Consider the following 17,106-nt stretch of genomic DNA (forward strand, 5'->3'; position numbering starts at 1 on the left):
AGTGATTTGCCCAGAATCACAGTTCATCTTCAGTAGGGCTGCTCCGCCCCCTCCACTGTGCTAGAAGTGATACATCGGCCCTTACACGTTGCAGTATAATTGCAGTACGCAGTGTGATAGCGGGAGTGTACCAAGTAAATGTGTTGCCTGGAAGCCTGTTTTGTTAAATGAATCAAAGTGTCTCTTGTGAAGAGTCTACTGAGAGCTTGGGAGGGGTGGGCGGCTGTGTATACAACACTCTACCTGAACACAGCATTATGTGCATTTTCGGGTTTGTTTATAATAAGTCACCCTGTCCATTTTAAAGCCCGTTCTGAAGCACTCACTCACACCTCCATTGGTATCCAGAGCAATATATATTCTAGTGAAAATATTTGCTGTATCTAAAACATCTCTCAGACTGCTCCAAGGCAGCTTCAAGTGTTTTGAGCACCAGTTCAATTGATTAATTGCATTTGAAGCCCTTTCTGCCAAACAGCAAACATTGTTGTTCCCGGCGTCTTCAGCAAAAGTCGCCTTGGTGCCACGTAGTTTCATACCAGCCCATTGAAGGAGAAGCGGCTACCACAAACCCCAGCATCAGAACGCCGGCCGTGAAGAGGACAGAAAGACTGCCAGCAGGACCTTCATTTTCCATGACACGACCACTCAGGTACGTCAAAACTCCATTACTGGAGCTTGAGACTGAGCCCTGCTCTCGGATGCTCCTATGTCTGCATGTTGTAAAACCATCCCCAAGTCTCTCCTAAAGATCCTCTCCTCAAAAGGTGTCAGTTGACATTTTGGAAGATTGAGTAGTAGTGTTGTAAAGTCACTAACGTCCGATTCCATTTTATGTAGGCATGACTCCATCATGGATAAGGTAAGTTGCCCCCTTCATTCCAGATTCATGCAGAATCATTGTCATGTCTTCCATTTAATGCAGATGTCATTTAACCCTATCTTTCTAAGAACCGTGAAAACATGACAACATCTGATTGATGACTTAGACAACTCTTGATGCAACATTTGTCTGGGCCAAATAGATACTTTTCCCTCTGTCAAGGTTATTAAGAGCACATACAGACATATAACCAAAATAATGTAGTCTGAATTGACATCATTTTACCTTAAATGTTCATAATGAAAGGTCTGTGATGCACAACTTGATGCACATAAGCTATATTAGACAATGCGTAACTTATAAAGAAATGCCATTCTCCTATAACATTTAATATATAACGACTACAACTCGTCAGGAGAGGTTCTTCGACAAGATTTGTGCCCAAGATTCTGCCAGAGAAGGTACTGCCAGCACACTTTGCACATACTAAATCTCACTTAAAGACAGAAGCCGAGCCCGAAGGAAGACTGCAGCATGTGTTTGTGCTTTCACAGGGGACACTGGCTACACACATCCATTGATAAAGATAGCTTTTGCTGTCAACAAGGTATGAAGTGCATCTCTTCTCCCTAAGGCACTCTAGACTGCAAGTAACTCTGTCTTCCATGCTCTCTTAGTGTTGCCTATATAAGAAGGCAATACAGTGTTAGACTTAAGATGACATTTTAAAACATGATCGAAATTTGTGTTTTATTCTCATTATTTATAACTTGCCTTCTTGGTGTTTTTATAATATTTTCAGATGTACTGAGGAACACATTGTTCCTTTAGTAATAAAAACTTTTACTTAACATTTGTATTTATCTTAGTACAGTGTGTGTGTGATACTGTAAATAATAAAAAATAAGGGTTGTTGCTGTTTTCACTGTGCCTCTGATCCTTCATGGGATTGTTATTAATCCAAAAGCAATGCCTCTATCTAAATTTTGCATTGAATAGTGTTTTGCAGGGCTACAATAACTAATTTGCACACTGGTGCCATAATTCAAGTTCAACAATGTCACTTGTGGGTGGGAAATCACACCTTATAGGGCTACGCCAAAGTCATAGCTTACGCAACAGAAGACCATTATGAGTCAAATGCTCCTGAATAGTTTTAAGGCCTCCAATGGAAATGGCACATGAAGTAACCAGTTGTCCCGCTGTGGAAATATGCGCCATTCCTGGAGATGTAAAATAACAACCACAGGAGCCATCCTGTTCAAAAAAAGAAATAAGTGTTTAAGTCTCTCCTGATCTCACTCTTGATAGAGAACGTGAGCATGAAGCTGAAGAAAAAGCTGTTATAGGAATATTTCCAGAAATTTTACCCATAAAATAAAAGGAGTTCCCAAAAATTAAATCATTGGCCACAACCCTGCTCCCATAAATACCCACAAGAAAAAGAGATTAGTGGTCTGAAACCGAAAATATGTTACTGCACACAGGAGTGTGCAGGGCTTCACTCATAGTTTAACACTAGAAGACGCAGTTCAAGGGTTACTGCGTATTGCATGCTAACTTTTAAAACAGCAGTCTTACTAATGCCAGTTAACAGATAATGGCCCATCAGCATGGTAAATATGTGACATTTCTAACCATCTCCAAAAATGGACAGTAGAAATGCCAAACACATACCCCATCCTGCTAAGAAATTGCTTTCATGTTGCAAACAAACCTTTCTGCATCCAGCACAAAAAGACGGATATTAAGATAGGATTTCAAGTCGAGGAGGGATCCCCAAATCCTCTCAGCCAGAGACAGAAGAGAAAAAGCAGGAAGAATCCTGGGTAAGCTGGCCATCTACAATGTCCAAGTGGTGGGAAGGGTCATCTAGCAGAATGCTTTGAAGTTCCTTTTTTTCTCCTGTCTTCCATTTTAGAATATTTCATTAGTAATCATTGGGAAAAAATATGGATGGATGAAGGGATAATTTTTCCAGAGTCTTGGGGTATGGTCCCTATCCCTGAAGGAGAGGCAGCCATGATATCTTCTGCTGGGCTTTACCTTCCTCTACAAGGTGATCAGAGCTCCAAGAGTAAATAAACAAATGAACACCATATAATTTGCAGGAATTTGATTTTGTCTACTTCCAGGAAGTACCAACATAAACTCTAAATCTGATTGATCAGTTTGATGACCTCAAAGACATAGGGGCAACCAACTCACTTACATTTTTCCTTTCAGTACTCAACATCTCTAGGGCAACAGTTTTGGGAAAAGATGTTCTCCTGCTTTTGCTTATGCCAAATCAGTTCTTTTCACAGAAAACAGGATAGTGAGGTAGGGCTATGGAGCAACCTATAACCCTAGGGGTTCCCAATATAGAGAAAGTGACCCCATTGCACATCCCAACCATCGAAGGTTCTCAAGTAATTTCATACCTGCTAAACATATTTGCTATATAGTTTACCAAATGGGCTATGAAAGCTTGCGTAAAAAGGCCTGTACCATAGTATAATCAGTTCTCCTCAGTCATTATTAGTGGTGAGGTCAGGTCATGGGAACATAGTCCTCCACTTTAAAAGGAGTGTCTCTTTGGATAGGCCCCGCTCAAGCAAAATGGCATAAAGAGGGAAAGCACATGCCAGGGTATTTGATATAGGGGCCTCCTTAGCATTGCACAACTCTGGACTCCCAGAATATTAAAATAAGAAGGTTATTGTATAGACACTGAGCTAATGAATTTCAACCCTGATTTAGCCATGAGAAACCAGATTCAGCAGTCATGTAGAGTTTGACTACATTCCGGTATAAAAGCCACACCAGGTCTTGATCTCTCTGCTTGATTTTGATACTTATGAACAGGATGCTGCAGCATCTCTCCAGGCTCTAGCTCTTCCGAATCCAGCCCTGCATTCTCCAGATCATCTGAGCCCAGCATTTCACCTGCATTCCTGTAGCACTTCATGATCTTCAGTGTTGAGTTGCTAGGACACATCAGCTCCAATGCCTCTAATGTCATCTTCCTCACCAAAACCTGGCTCAACCAATCTGAGGCCCTTTTAAGACATCCATCAACCAATAAAAACCGCTACTGAAAAAAACAGAAAAGAACTGCCCCACTGACCACATTGAAGCCAGCTCTAACCACAGCAAATAGCTCTTCAACATTTCTAGAGAGTTCTCCAACCCCTCAGCCTTAGAAAACAACATCACCCCCGCTACGAACTCTGTGACACCCTTGTAGATTACTTCCATGACTAAATTACAACCATCTATAATAACTACTACCCTCATTCACTGCCGGCAATACTCGCAACTTCCTGGCTCCTACAAGTGCTCACAATAACCACCTGCTCATCACTTGGGGCCAGCTCAAAATGCAAAACACCACCACCATCATGAAATTAATCTATTCTGGAGCACACTCTAACCCCTGCCCCAACAAATCTTCAACCTCAGGAGCAGGATAATCAGCAAAAAACTCCCTGCCATCCTCAACACTTCCATCACCATGGCCACACTCCTCGAAGAAAGGAAACAGACTGAGATCAAGCCCCTTCTCAAAAAACAAACTTCCGACTCATCCAGAACGCCTCCGCATGACTCATCTTGGACATCCCCCGACACATCCACATCTCCGGGCACCTGAGAGACCTGCACTGGCTCCCCGTCAGCAAGGGAATCACGTTCCGACTCCTCACCCACGCACACAAGGCCCTCCACGACCTGGGCCCCAAGTACCTCAACAACCGCCTGACCTTCTACACTCCCACCCGCCAGCTACGATCAACTAGCCACGCCCTCGCCGCCGTCCCACGCATCTGAAGAGCCACCATGGGAGGAAGATCCTTCTCCTACCTGGCAGCCAAGACCTGGAACACCCTCCCCATCCACCTCTGCCTGACTCAAGATCACCTCTCATTCAGGAAGCATCTCAAGACCTGGCTGTTCGAGCAGTAGCAGACCCACCCCAAGCGCCTTGAGACCATCCGGGTGAGTAGCGCGCTATATAAATGCCTTGATTGATTGATTGATTGACCCATGAAACCTCAAAAAATGCTGTCTCATTTCTCTGTTTCCCTTCCCATCCTTGAGCAGGCCATTAACTGTCAACTCACGGAGCCCCTGGAGAAAAACAGTCTTTGGGACACCTCTCAATCTGGATTCTGCAACAACCACAGCACAGAAACCACCCAAATAACTGCCACAGATGACATCAGAACCCTCCTTGACCGGGGAGAAACAGCAGCCCTGATCGTCTTCAGCTGTATCCCACAGCACCATCATCAAGAAACTCCCCTACATTGGAATCCAAGGATAGGCCCTCAAGTGGATTTCCTCCTTCCTCGCCAGAAGTACCCCGAGAGTTTGCTTCCATCCTTTCGCCGCAGAACCCAAGAACATCATCTGCGGTGTCCCTCAAGGCTAGTCCTTCAGCCTAACTCTGGTTAACACCTACATGACTCCCTTGGCCAACATTGTCAGAACACCCAGACTTAACATCATATTCCTTGCAAACGACACCCAGCTCATCCTCTCACTGTCAGAAGACCCTTCACCACCATGGCCAACTTCCATTCTTCACTAGCATCTCAAACTGGATGAAAGACAACTGTCTAAAACTCAAAACAGACAAAACAGAATTGCTAATCTTCTGGAATAACTCCTCATAGTGGAACGACTTCTGGTGACCCTCAAAACTAGGAACCTCATCAACTCCGACTGGCCATGCCCGCACCTTGTCATCATTCTGGACAGCAAGCCCACCATTAAAAACCTTATCAATGCAGTTTCCTCAGACTGCTTCCTCACCCTATGCATGCTCCGTAAAACCTTCAAATGGCTCCCCATCAAAACAAGAAGAACCATTACTCAAGCCCTTGTCACCAGCTGGCTGGACTATGCCAACGCTCTCTATGAAGGAATCACAGTGCACTTAACCTCCCCAGATGAACCCACATCATTCACCACCTCAGGAAGATATACCAAAAAACTAAATTTAAGATGCTGATCCACACCTCCACAGCCAAGTACCACCATACATCAACCACCGCCTGAGCTTCCACCAAACCAAGAGACTCCTGGGCTCTGCCTCCCTCTCCCTCACTCATATCCCCCACATCTGCGGAAGCAACAGTGGAGGATGCTCCTTCTCCTATCATGCAGCAAAGTCCTGGAATGACCCCCCCCCTTCACCTCTGTACCACACCCTTATCCGTTGGACTTCAGGAAATGACTCAAGACCTGGCTGTTCAGCTGAATTCTTCCCCACCTACACCTAGGCCATATGGTTCACAGTGCTGGGACACCCTCACAGGTGATTAGCCATGCGTTACAAGTCCTGTTTCATTGATTGATTGATTGATTGTTATGTTTGTGAGCATCACAATGTGATAATACCTTTGAAACATTTCCAGGAAAAAATCTTTGGTCCCTTCTTGTATGATCATGAATATTCAAATGTTCACAAATCAGAGCTACAATCAAAGGTGCACTATCCATGCAGTCCTCTAACCACCTCCACACTACTGATTTACTCCTCCAATTACCCAGGTAGTAGCCATGCAATCCATTAATCACACTGTCACTCCTCATACATTTCTTCAATCATCCAGTCAGTGCTATGTACTTATCCAAACACTCCCTCAATACACAAGCCCTTGTAAATTCATCATCCATTCTTGTTGCAGTAATCTAATAATCAAGTTAAACAGGCACTACTCATGCAGGCATATAATCACTCATGCACTACCAATGCACTGTTTAAATCAGTCAACATCTACAGATACACTCATGCAATCACCCATGCATTAGCATACAATTGTTTTCCTTTTTTTACTAGATAAGGTAGTTCTGAAAAAAACTCTTTTTTACTTTTTTTTTGTTTTATCATTTTTTTGTATTTTTTTTAACTTGTTTGCTATATTTTTTGGGTGTTTTTTTCAAAAACCTGAAAAACAAAATAACTAAGGTTGAACTTTGGCATTTAAACAGTCATTGCAACAACAACAAAAAAATAATTAACTGTAGTGATTTCTTGCTGCAGAAACCACAGCATCTACGGATTGCTCCCCATAGCAATCCACAGTACTGTACTTTACGCAAAGTTGTTTAAGATTGGCAAATTCTGGATGAATGTCCGGGCCTTGAGATGAGCAGCTTGAGGCTCCTGAAGTACTAGGACCAGCTACCTGGTCATGCTATTACATTTGTCCTAGCACACGTCACAGTGGTTCCTGTGCCAATGGTTGAGGGTGAATTGTCTGTAGATGTTTACATGCTAGATGTTCCGCAGGAGTATTTCTTATCACTCCCCCTCGAGAGTACTTTCATGCATTCACTTTTTTTCACCAGGTGCAATAGAGCAATATTTCCACACAATGCTTTCATTCTTCTTCTTTTTCAAAGGTATGTCAGATTCTTCTTCTTCTGAAGAAATATCCAGCACTTGAGTAGAAGAAGCCATTTCAATGTGTAAAAGGAAAACACCAAAAAATGTTCATGAAAGCTCAAAAAACACAGCAGGTGTGTCCCCTGGGATGATGTATGAGGAATGAGAAAAATGGGTGTGGTCCCCCAACTTCTAGAATGGAAAACCTTATGAACCAATTAAATGCTTTCTTTGAAAGTCACATGGGACTCGAGGACCAAGCACGCACCCAGTGCACACCCTATGCCACTTCGCAAAAGTATGTTTAACAGTAATCTAACTTTATTGCAATTAAAAATATATAATTTTCATAATTAGTTGACATAATCTCTTGGTCTAATATACATATTTAACTAGTATACATATAGTTTTCAAAAGAATTTTTTTTTGGCGGGAGTCGCCATTCAGTGCGACCGCACACGTTCATTACGTTACACAGTGCGGGGAACCGTACTTCCGTCGCATACCAAACGTGCACATGACATGATCCTATACGTATATGACGTTGCGCAGGGGCCAGGCACCGCGCATCCCACCACTAATCAAATGCGGCTCCTTCTTGACTTTTCTAATATGGCGCCTTAAATTTACAGAACCACCATGATGGACAAACGATGGGTACGCGACTCCAATATTTTTGGGAACAAAAAATATACATACATTTTAAATGACATAGGACATTACATAATTAAATTAAAATACAAAAAAGAAGAGAAAGCAATTATAGAATATTACAGTTACAAAATATCTTGAAAAAAACTTGTAATTTTCTGAAAAACATAAAAGGTTGTTTAAATATTAAATTTACAAATTCACATTTAAAAAACCATAGAAATTCCCTGAAAAAAAACATAGGTTTCAGGCCCGTCATAGTTAGAAATTAGCATTTAAAAAACCTTAAAAATTCACTGAAAAAACCATAGCATCCAGGGATGTTATAGTTAGAAATTAGCATTAAAAATACTAGGAAATTCAATGAAAAAAACGAGAGGTTCTAGGGACATTATAATTAGTTGAATATTTCACTCCTACAAAACCATGGAAATGTTGCTGTTATAGTTAGTTGACCGAACTATAACTCACACCCCTGCAATGCACTGCTGATGATGTCACATATTACATCAATCATGACATGGTCAGTGACATCACTGATGTCATCAGTGATGTCACCGACCATGTCATGGATGAATTATTATGTGACGTCATCAGCAGTGCATTGCGGGCGTAAGTTATAATTACCTCAACTAACTATAACGGCTGAATTTATCTGGTTTTGTACAAGTAAAATGTCAAACTATCTTTAACGTCCCTAAAACCTGTGTTATTTTCAGTGACTTTCTATGGTTTTTTAAATGCTACTTTCTAACTATAACGTCAACGTTATTCAGTGAATGTCAAAGGTTTTTTAAAATGCTAATTTCTAACTATAAAATCTCTGAAACCTAAGGTTTTTTCAGTGAATTTCAAAGGTTTTTTAAATGCTAGTTCCTAAAGATAATGTCCCTGAAACCTATGTTTTTCAGTGAATTTCCAAGGTTTTTTTAATGATAATTTGTAACTATGCCTACAGAGGTAGGATATGTGAAGATGAAGAAAGGCTAAGAAAGAAGCAAGAGAAATGCAGAAAAAAGCAATAGAAGTCTAGAAAGATAAAGAAAAGCGCAGGAAGAAACAAGAGATATGCTGAAAGAACCAACAAAGGTGCAGAAAAGGGCCCTGTTGCAAAGTCATCCTGTGCCCCCAGCCTTTAACTGACTGCTACTGGTGGTAACTGCTTCTGACTAAGGAAGCCCAGAGCAAGTGATATGCTGAAAGACACTTTGACTACAGTGAAAACCCCTACATACACTAGGGTACACTATGGGTTGGGGTACCACTGTGATTGGCATGACCTCCCCTGTAAGTCCATTGAACACAATAGGGCTGGGGAATTAAAACCACCTATAACTCAGAGGTGCAGAAAGAGGCAGGAGAAGTGCATACACAGGCAGGAAATGTGCAGAAACAGGTAACAGAGGTGCAGAAAGAGGCAAGTGAGGTGTAGAAAGTAGTAAGAGCAGTGCAGGAAGAGCCAACATAGGTGCAAAATGAGGAAAGAGAGGTGCAGAAATAAGTAGGAGAGGTACACAAAGATGCAAGAGAAGTACAGAAAGAGGCAGGAGGGGTGCAGAAAGAAGGACGAGAAGTGCAGAAAAAAGCAACAGAGGTGCATAAAGAGGCACGAGAGGAGCAGAAAAGGTAGGAAAGGTGCAGAAAGGAACACAGGTACAAAAAGAGGCTAGTGAGGTGCAGAAGGAGGCAAGAGAACTGTAGAAAGAGTCAAGAGAGTTGCAGAAACAGGCAAAAGGGGTGCAGAAAGAGGGGACAGGTGTTCAGATAGGGACAAGAGAGGTGCACAAAGAGGGAAGAGGGGTACACAAAGAAGAGAATGAGGTACAGAAAGAGGTAAGAAAGGTGCAGAAAGAGGCAAAGACCTGCAGAAAGAGGGAAGTGAGGAGCAGATGGAAGCAACATGACTACGGAAAGAGGCAATAGAGTTGCAGAAACAGTCAAAAGGGGTGATTAAAGAACCAACAGTAGAGCAAAAAGAAGCAAGAAGGGTGCAGAAAGGGTTAAGAGAAATGCAGAAAGAGGCAAGTGAAGTGCAGAAAGAAGACAGTGAGGTGCTGGACGAAGAAGACAGGTGCCGAAAGATGGAAGAGAAATGCAGAAAGAGGCAAGATAGGTACAGAAAGAAGAGAGATTTGTACACTATTATTACAAATGTAAGACCCATATTTATCAACAAGTAACATGTGACCATTCTACCTTTGCAAAGGGCCTTCCACCACACTGTAACATGTGAAGTTGCATTTTTGAGAATATTTGAGCTGTTTGATCTAGAATCTAGGCTTTTTTTGTTCAAATCAGCAGATTATGCAACAGATTATGGCATATTTGGCAAATGCGGAAAATGTTTAATTATGTGACATTTGGTGCAGCCAACAAAATGCCTACATCAAGAATGCGTCCGTAGGTAGTAGAGTTGTAATGTTACATAAGCAATTAGTTTGCAAATAGAGCTCTATAGGCCATAAAATGATATATGGTGACAAAACCTACTCTGGTGTTGAAATAATGAGATGAATGCAGGAGGGAAGGAGAACTTGGACTGAAAGAGACGTCCAGTTGAGAATAAAGCACTGCCAAAAAGCAACAAGCCCCTTTCTGTGCCTGAGCAGCCTATCCTGAAATACCATTAACAAGATGCATTGGAATAGTAACTATAGCGTGTGTATGCTTCAGAGCAGCGTGACAAAAAGCAAGCAACTTCTCTTGGTACATGTGCATTTTATTTGTATTTCCCTTTGCAGCAATTTGATATTAGCAAGACTAGAGTATGGCATCGTTTTGTGAAAGTAAGAAAAACGGGGCCTCACCCTCTGGCTTTGAAGCAAAACAACAACTAATTAGAAAGCAGTGAGCTTCTTACACACCTTACCTGCTGCAGTATTTGTACCTACTTACCTGGCTTCTTCCTCAGACTTTCCATTGACTTTGTAACAAAATCAAAAGGGATTTGAAATGTGCTTAAAGTTCCATGTTAAAATAAAAATCTATAAAAAAACATAGCTAAAGCCAAGATTAGGGCAAATTTCGGGATTCCTAAATGTATGCTAATCGATACATGTGAACAATTTTTTGTGTGTGAATTTCTCACCTATTGATTAGCTGTGTCTGAGGTGGTGCGGCAGGAAGGTTACAGCAGAGAACCCCTTCAGCAGGTTGGTTCTACCTGGCTGCTCTGCTGTAAAAGGAAGGGCTCAATAAAGAGAGAGCCGGTGCAGCCTGAAGTAATTCATAACTGCTCATAGTGATTTTGTGTGTGAGCATGTGGGCTTCAGTGTTTGTGAAATAGTTTGTATATGTGTGGGGGTGTGCATGCATGTTTGTGGGTGTGTGTGCGTGAATGTGTGCTACGGTGTCTTTAGAAAGGTTGTGTGTGTAGTTTGCATTGGTGTCTCTGTGGGGAGTCGTGTGTGTTTGGATGTGTATTGGGAGTTCCTGTGTGTATGTTTGAATGCATGTGTGTAGATAGGGAGATTGTGTTTGTGTGTTTATATAGGGAGCTTGTTTGTGTGTGCCTGAGTTTGTATGTAGCAAATAAATGTTTGTAAGTGTGCTTGTATGTGTGGAAGGCTCTTTGCCTGTATATGTGCCTACACGTGGGCGAGGGTTGTGTGTACGGGAGATTTGTGTGAGAACGGTTGTGTGTATGTGTTGGGGGCAGTATGTTTGATCTTGATATAGCCCATTCCGAGGGTTTTCAATGGTTTTTCTTTTTTCTCACCAACTAGTAACATGGTGCCAGGCCTGAGCATGCTGCAAATTAATTAATATTGCAAAGTAGCAAGGGGAACATGGGCTCTTTTGCCCCTCTGTTGGGTAGTAAAACAAAGCAACAATTAGAGTGCAATGGGTTGCTGACACCTCTGGTCTTCGGTGCTACTACTCCTGCTGCACTGTTGAATACTTAGCCCCTGAACTGATATCATCACATAAGTAAAAAGGAAACAGAGTCGTACTCTAGCATCACTCTGTCCATTGAAAATTATGTGCGTGTAGTGACCTTTCCTTAGTGAAAAGGTAAAATCATACAATCTGCTTAATTGAGAACTGAAAACAAATAATTAAAACAAAATTAGCAGGTTGTGTATTCAAGAAGCATGTTTTTCTTTCACCTCAATAGAATGTGACAGTGATTAATGAGACTAGTTACGTTGTCACAGTTTTTTTTTCCAGTTTTATATAGCACAAACTAACCCCGAAGGTATTGGAGCGCTTTGCAGGAGCACCAGTTACATCAATGACACATTCATTTTTTTTGCTATGCACAGGGAGTTTAAGTGATTTGCCCAGAATAACAGTTCATCTTCAGCAGGGATTCTTGCCCCCCTCTCACTTAGCCAGCCCTGCCTGAAGAGATATATTGGCCTCCTAGGATGGCATACACGTTGCAGTACGCATTGTGCTAGCAGGAGTGTACCAAGTAAATGTGTTGTCTGGAAGCCTGTTTTGTTAAATGGATCAAAGTGTCTCTTGTGAAGAATCTACTGAGAGTTTGGGAGAGGAGGGGCGGCTGGAACCTCTGTGTATTCAACACTCCCCCTGAACACAGCGTGATGTGCCCTGGCGGGTGGTTCATAATAAGTCACACTGTCCATTTTAAAGCCCGTTCTCGAGCACTCATTCACACTTCCATTGGTATCCAGAGCAATATATATATTCTAGTAAACAAATTCACAGTAACTAAAACATCTCTCAGATTGTGCCCAGGCAGCTTCAATTGTTTAATTGCATATGAACCGCCGTGGAGAAAAAGCCTCCTACCTCCTGCTTCTGACCTATGAGCCCCCTCTGCCGAACAGCCTCCATTGTTGTTCCCGATGTCTTCAGCGAAAGTCGCATCGGTGCCATGAAGCTTCATGCCATCCCATTGAAGGAGAAAAGGCTGCCACGAACGCCAGTCACAGAACACCGGCATTGATGGGGAGAGAAATACTGCCAGCAGGATCATCATTTTCTGTGATGCGCCAGCTCAGGTACGCCGAAACTCCATTACCGTGGGTAGGGCTGCTTCACCTGTGGCTACACGGAGGCGTGGTTCTCCACAGCCCTCCCAGAAAAGCTCCCTTCTTCGAATTTAAATTACATTTTTTTTATTTGGTTGTCAATTAAATAAAATATTTCCTGATTTATGTATTAGCTTGATGAATGCGTATTTCTGTATTTTTGTATTTTGCAGATCAAATCATTCAACTTGTTGAGGCCAGGGTTTCTGGATTCCAATTCCAATAATCACTCAGTAAGGGTCCCCAGATTTTAATAATTATTCAGTAGGGGTCCCCAGATTGCATTAATGATTAAGACAGTATCCACAAATGTTAAAAGTTTAAGAACCACTGCCTTAGATAACACCACAACATGTGTCAAAAATATCTCACACATGTAGTGTGACTTGCTGTGTACTTGTTCCAATTCAAGCTTTTTAAACTATTTACTAAATTGAAGCAGAGGCACTAGAATGAGATGACAGTGGATGCAGGTTTCCAATATTTCAGTGTATGAACCAGAAGAGGCTATAAATGATATACGGGCCCATGACGCCAGATATAGACAGGAGGCCATTTGACTCTGGACATTCAACAAGAGACAAGCCAGAGCTTGAGACTGAGCCCTTCTCTCAGATTCTTCTATTTCTGCAGGAAGAAAAACCATCCTAAGTCTGTCCTAAAGATCCTGTCCTAAAAAGGTGTCAATTGACATTTTGAAAGATTGAGTATTAGTGTTGTAAAGCCCCTAATGTCCGATTCCATTTTAAGTAGGTCTGACTCCTTCCTGGATAATGGAAGTTGCCAACGTCTCAATCTTAGACAATAAAAGTCCCCATGATTCCAGATGTTTGCAGAATTATTGTTATGTCTTCCATTTAATGCAGTTGTCATTTAACCCTATCTTTTTAAGAACTGTGAAAACATAAAGCTGTCTGATCGATGACATAGACAACTCTTGATGCAACATTTGCCTGGGCCATATATCTACTTTCCATGCTGTCAAGGTTAAATAAGAGCACATACAGACACATGAACACAATAATGTAGTCTAAATTGACCTCATTAAATGTTCATAAGGAAATGTCTGTGATGCACACCTTGATGCACATAACCTATATTAGACATTGCAAAACTTACTTAAGAAATGCCAATCTCATTTATGATTTAATATATAACAACTACATCTTGTCAGGAGAGGTTCTTCGCCCAGATTTTTGCTCAAGATTCTGCCAGAGAAGGTACTGCCAGCACACTTTGCAGATGCTAAAACTTACTTGAAGACAGAAAACGAGCCCTGAAGGAAGACCGCAGCATGTGTTTTTGCCTTCACAGGGAACACTGGCTACACACATCCACAGATAAAGATAGGCTTTACTGTCAACAAGGTATGCAGTGCATCTCTCTACCCTAAGTAGCTCTAGACTGCAAGTAACTCTAACTTCCATGCTCTATTAGTGTAGCACATACAAAAAGGCATTACTGTGTTAGTCTTACGATGACATTTTACAACATGCTAGAAATGTGTGTTTTATTCTCATTATTTATAACTTGCCATCTTGGTGTTTTTATAATATTCTGTGTAGTTGTTTTAGATGTACTGAGAAACAGATTGTTCCTTTAGTAATAAATACTTTTACTTAAAATTGTTTATTCATCTTAGTACAGTGTGTATGTGTGATACTGTGAATAACGAAAATAAGGAAAATAAGGATTGTTGCTGTTTTCACTGTGCCCCTGATCCTTTATGGGATTGTTATTAATCCTAAAGCAATGGCTCTATCAAAATTGTGCATTGAATAGTGTTTTGCAGGGCTACAATAATTTGTCTTTAACATTCACCACTGGTGCCTACATCCAAGTTCACCAATGTCACTTGTTAGACGGGAAAGCACACATTGCACAGCTACACTAAAGTCATAGCTTACGCAACAGTCAACCATTATGAATCAAATGCTCCTGAAGAGTTTTAAGGTCTCCTATGGAAATGGAGCATGAAGTAACCAGTTGTTCCACTGTAGAAATAGGCACCATCCCTGGAGATGTAAAAGAACAACCACAAGAGCCATCCTCTTTGAAAAAAAATTACGGCTAAAGTCTCTCCTGATATCTTTCTTGATGGAGAATGTGAGCATGAAGCTGAAGAAAAAGCTGTTACAGGAATATATCAAGAAATGTTACCTTTAAAACAAAAGGACTACCCAAAATATAACAATCATAGGCCACAACCGTGCTCCCATGTATACCCACAAGAAAAAAGGGAATTCATGGGATGAAACCGAAAATATGTTACTGCACATGAGTGGGCAGTGCTCCACTCATGGTGTAACACTAGATGATGCAGTTCACAGGTTACTGCGTATTGCGTCCTAACTTTTAACACAGCAGTCTTACTAATGCCAGCTAACAGGTAATGACCCATCAGCCTGGTAAATATCTGACATTTCTAACAATCTCCAAAAACGGACAGTAGGATTTCAAGGAGGGATCCCCAAGTCCTCTCAGAGAGAGACAGAAAAGAAAAAGCTGGAAGAATGCTGTGTAAGCTGGCCATCTAGAGTGTCCACGTGGTGGGAAGGGTCAGCTAGCAGCATGCTTTGAAGTTCATTTTTTTCTCCTGTCTTCTAGTTCAGAATATTTCATTAGTAATCATTGGCAACATTGATGGATGGATGAAGGGATACTTCTTCCTTAGTCTGGGGTTTGGTCCCTAACTCTGAAGGAGATGCAGACAGGATTTATTCTGCTGGGCTTTGTCTTACTCTACACAGGTGATCAGAGCTCCAAGAGTACATAAACAAATGAACACCATATAATTTGTAGGAATTTGCTTTTGTCTACTTCCAGGAAGAACGGACATAAACTCTGAATCTGATTGATCAGTTTGATGAACACAAAGACAAAGGGACAACCACGAAACTCAATGAACATTTTCCTTTCAGTGCTCAACATCTCTATGGCTAACAGTTTTGGGAGATGTTCTCCTGCTTTTGCGTATGCCAACTCAGTTCTTAGGATAGGGAGGTATCAGGCACAACTACTCACCCGTAAGCTTCTCATGGCACTGAAGGTATGGGGGGGTCGCAGGTTCTAGTCCATCAAGAAGCTGGTCTCTTGAAGAGCCGGATTTTTAGGTTTCTTGCAAAGATGGGGAGCGATGTTATCTGGCTGAGGTAGAGCGGAAAGTTGCTCCAGGCACTGGCCGCGTAGAAGAAGAAGGAGCGGCCTCACTATCTGGTCTTTCTGGTGCAGTGGACCCCGAAGTAGGGAGCTGGGCTGATCGTAGGGTCCTTTGGGGTGCGTGGAATTTGAGTCCGTTGTTCAGGTATCCTGGTCCGGTGCCGTGGAGGGCCTTGTAAGCGTGGGTTAGCTTCTTGAAGGTGGCTCTAGCTTTGATGGAGAGCCAGTGGAGTGTGCGCAGGTGCTGGTAGATGTGGCAGTGGCTTGGCAGGTTGAGGACCAGTCTTGCAGCTGCGTTTTTGGATGTTCTGCAACTTGGGGGTGAGGTTTTTGTTTCTTCCGTCATAGAGTAGGTTACCGTAGTCGAGCCTTCTGGTGACCAGGGCGTGAGTGACCATCTTTCTGTGTTTGAGGGGGATCCCTATGAAGGTTTTATGAATGAGGCAGAGGGTGTGAAAGCAGGCGGATGAAATGGAGTTGATCTGGTGGTCCATTTTGAGCTATGAGTCCAGGATGATTCCCAGGTTGAGTACATGGTCCATGGGCTGGCTTTCAAGGGGGGGGGGACCACCAGGTGTCATTCCAAGTTTCTGGGCTTGGGCCCATGATGAGTACTACCATTTTGTTTCAGATTATTTGTAGGCAGCTGTTTTTCATCCATTTGGAGATGGCTTCCATGCCTTCTCGAAAGTTGTGTCTGGCAGTGTTGGGTTCAATGGATAGGGAGAGGATGAGTTGGGTGTCGTCTGTGTATGACACAATGTTGAGTCCCTAGGTTCTGACGATGAGGGCGAGATGAGCCATGTAGACGTTGAAGAGCATAGGGCTGAGGGAAGACCCCTTGGGGACTCTGTAGGTGGTAGGTGTAGGGTCTGAGAGGAAAGGGGGAGTCTGAACCGCTGAGTTCTGCCGGAGAGGAAGGAGCGGATCCAGTTGAGGGCCTTGTCTTGGTTTCCTGAGTTGTGGAGTCTGCGTATTAGTGTGTGGGGAGAGACTGTGTCAAACGACGCTGAGAGGTCGAGGAGGATTAGGGCTGCTGTTTCTTCTTTGAACAGTAAGGTACGGATGTCGTCTGTTGCGGTAAGGAGGGTGGTTTC

This window comes from Lissotriton vulgaris, chromosome 6 (genome assembly GCF_964263255.1).
Source record: "Lissotriton vulgaris chromosome 6, aLisVul1.2, whole genome shotgun sequence".
NCBI lineage: Eukaryota > Metazoa > Chordata > Amphibia > Caudata > Salamandridae > Lissotriton > Lissotriton vulgaris.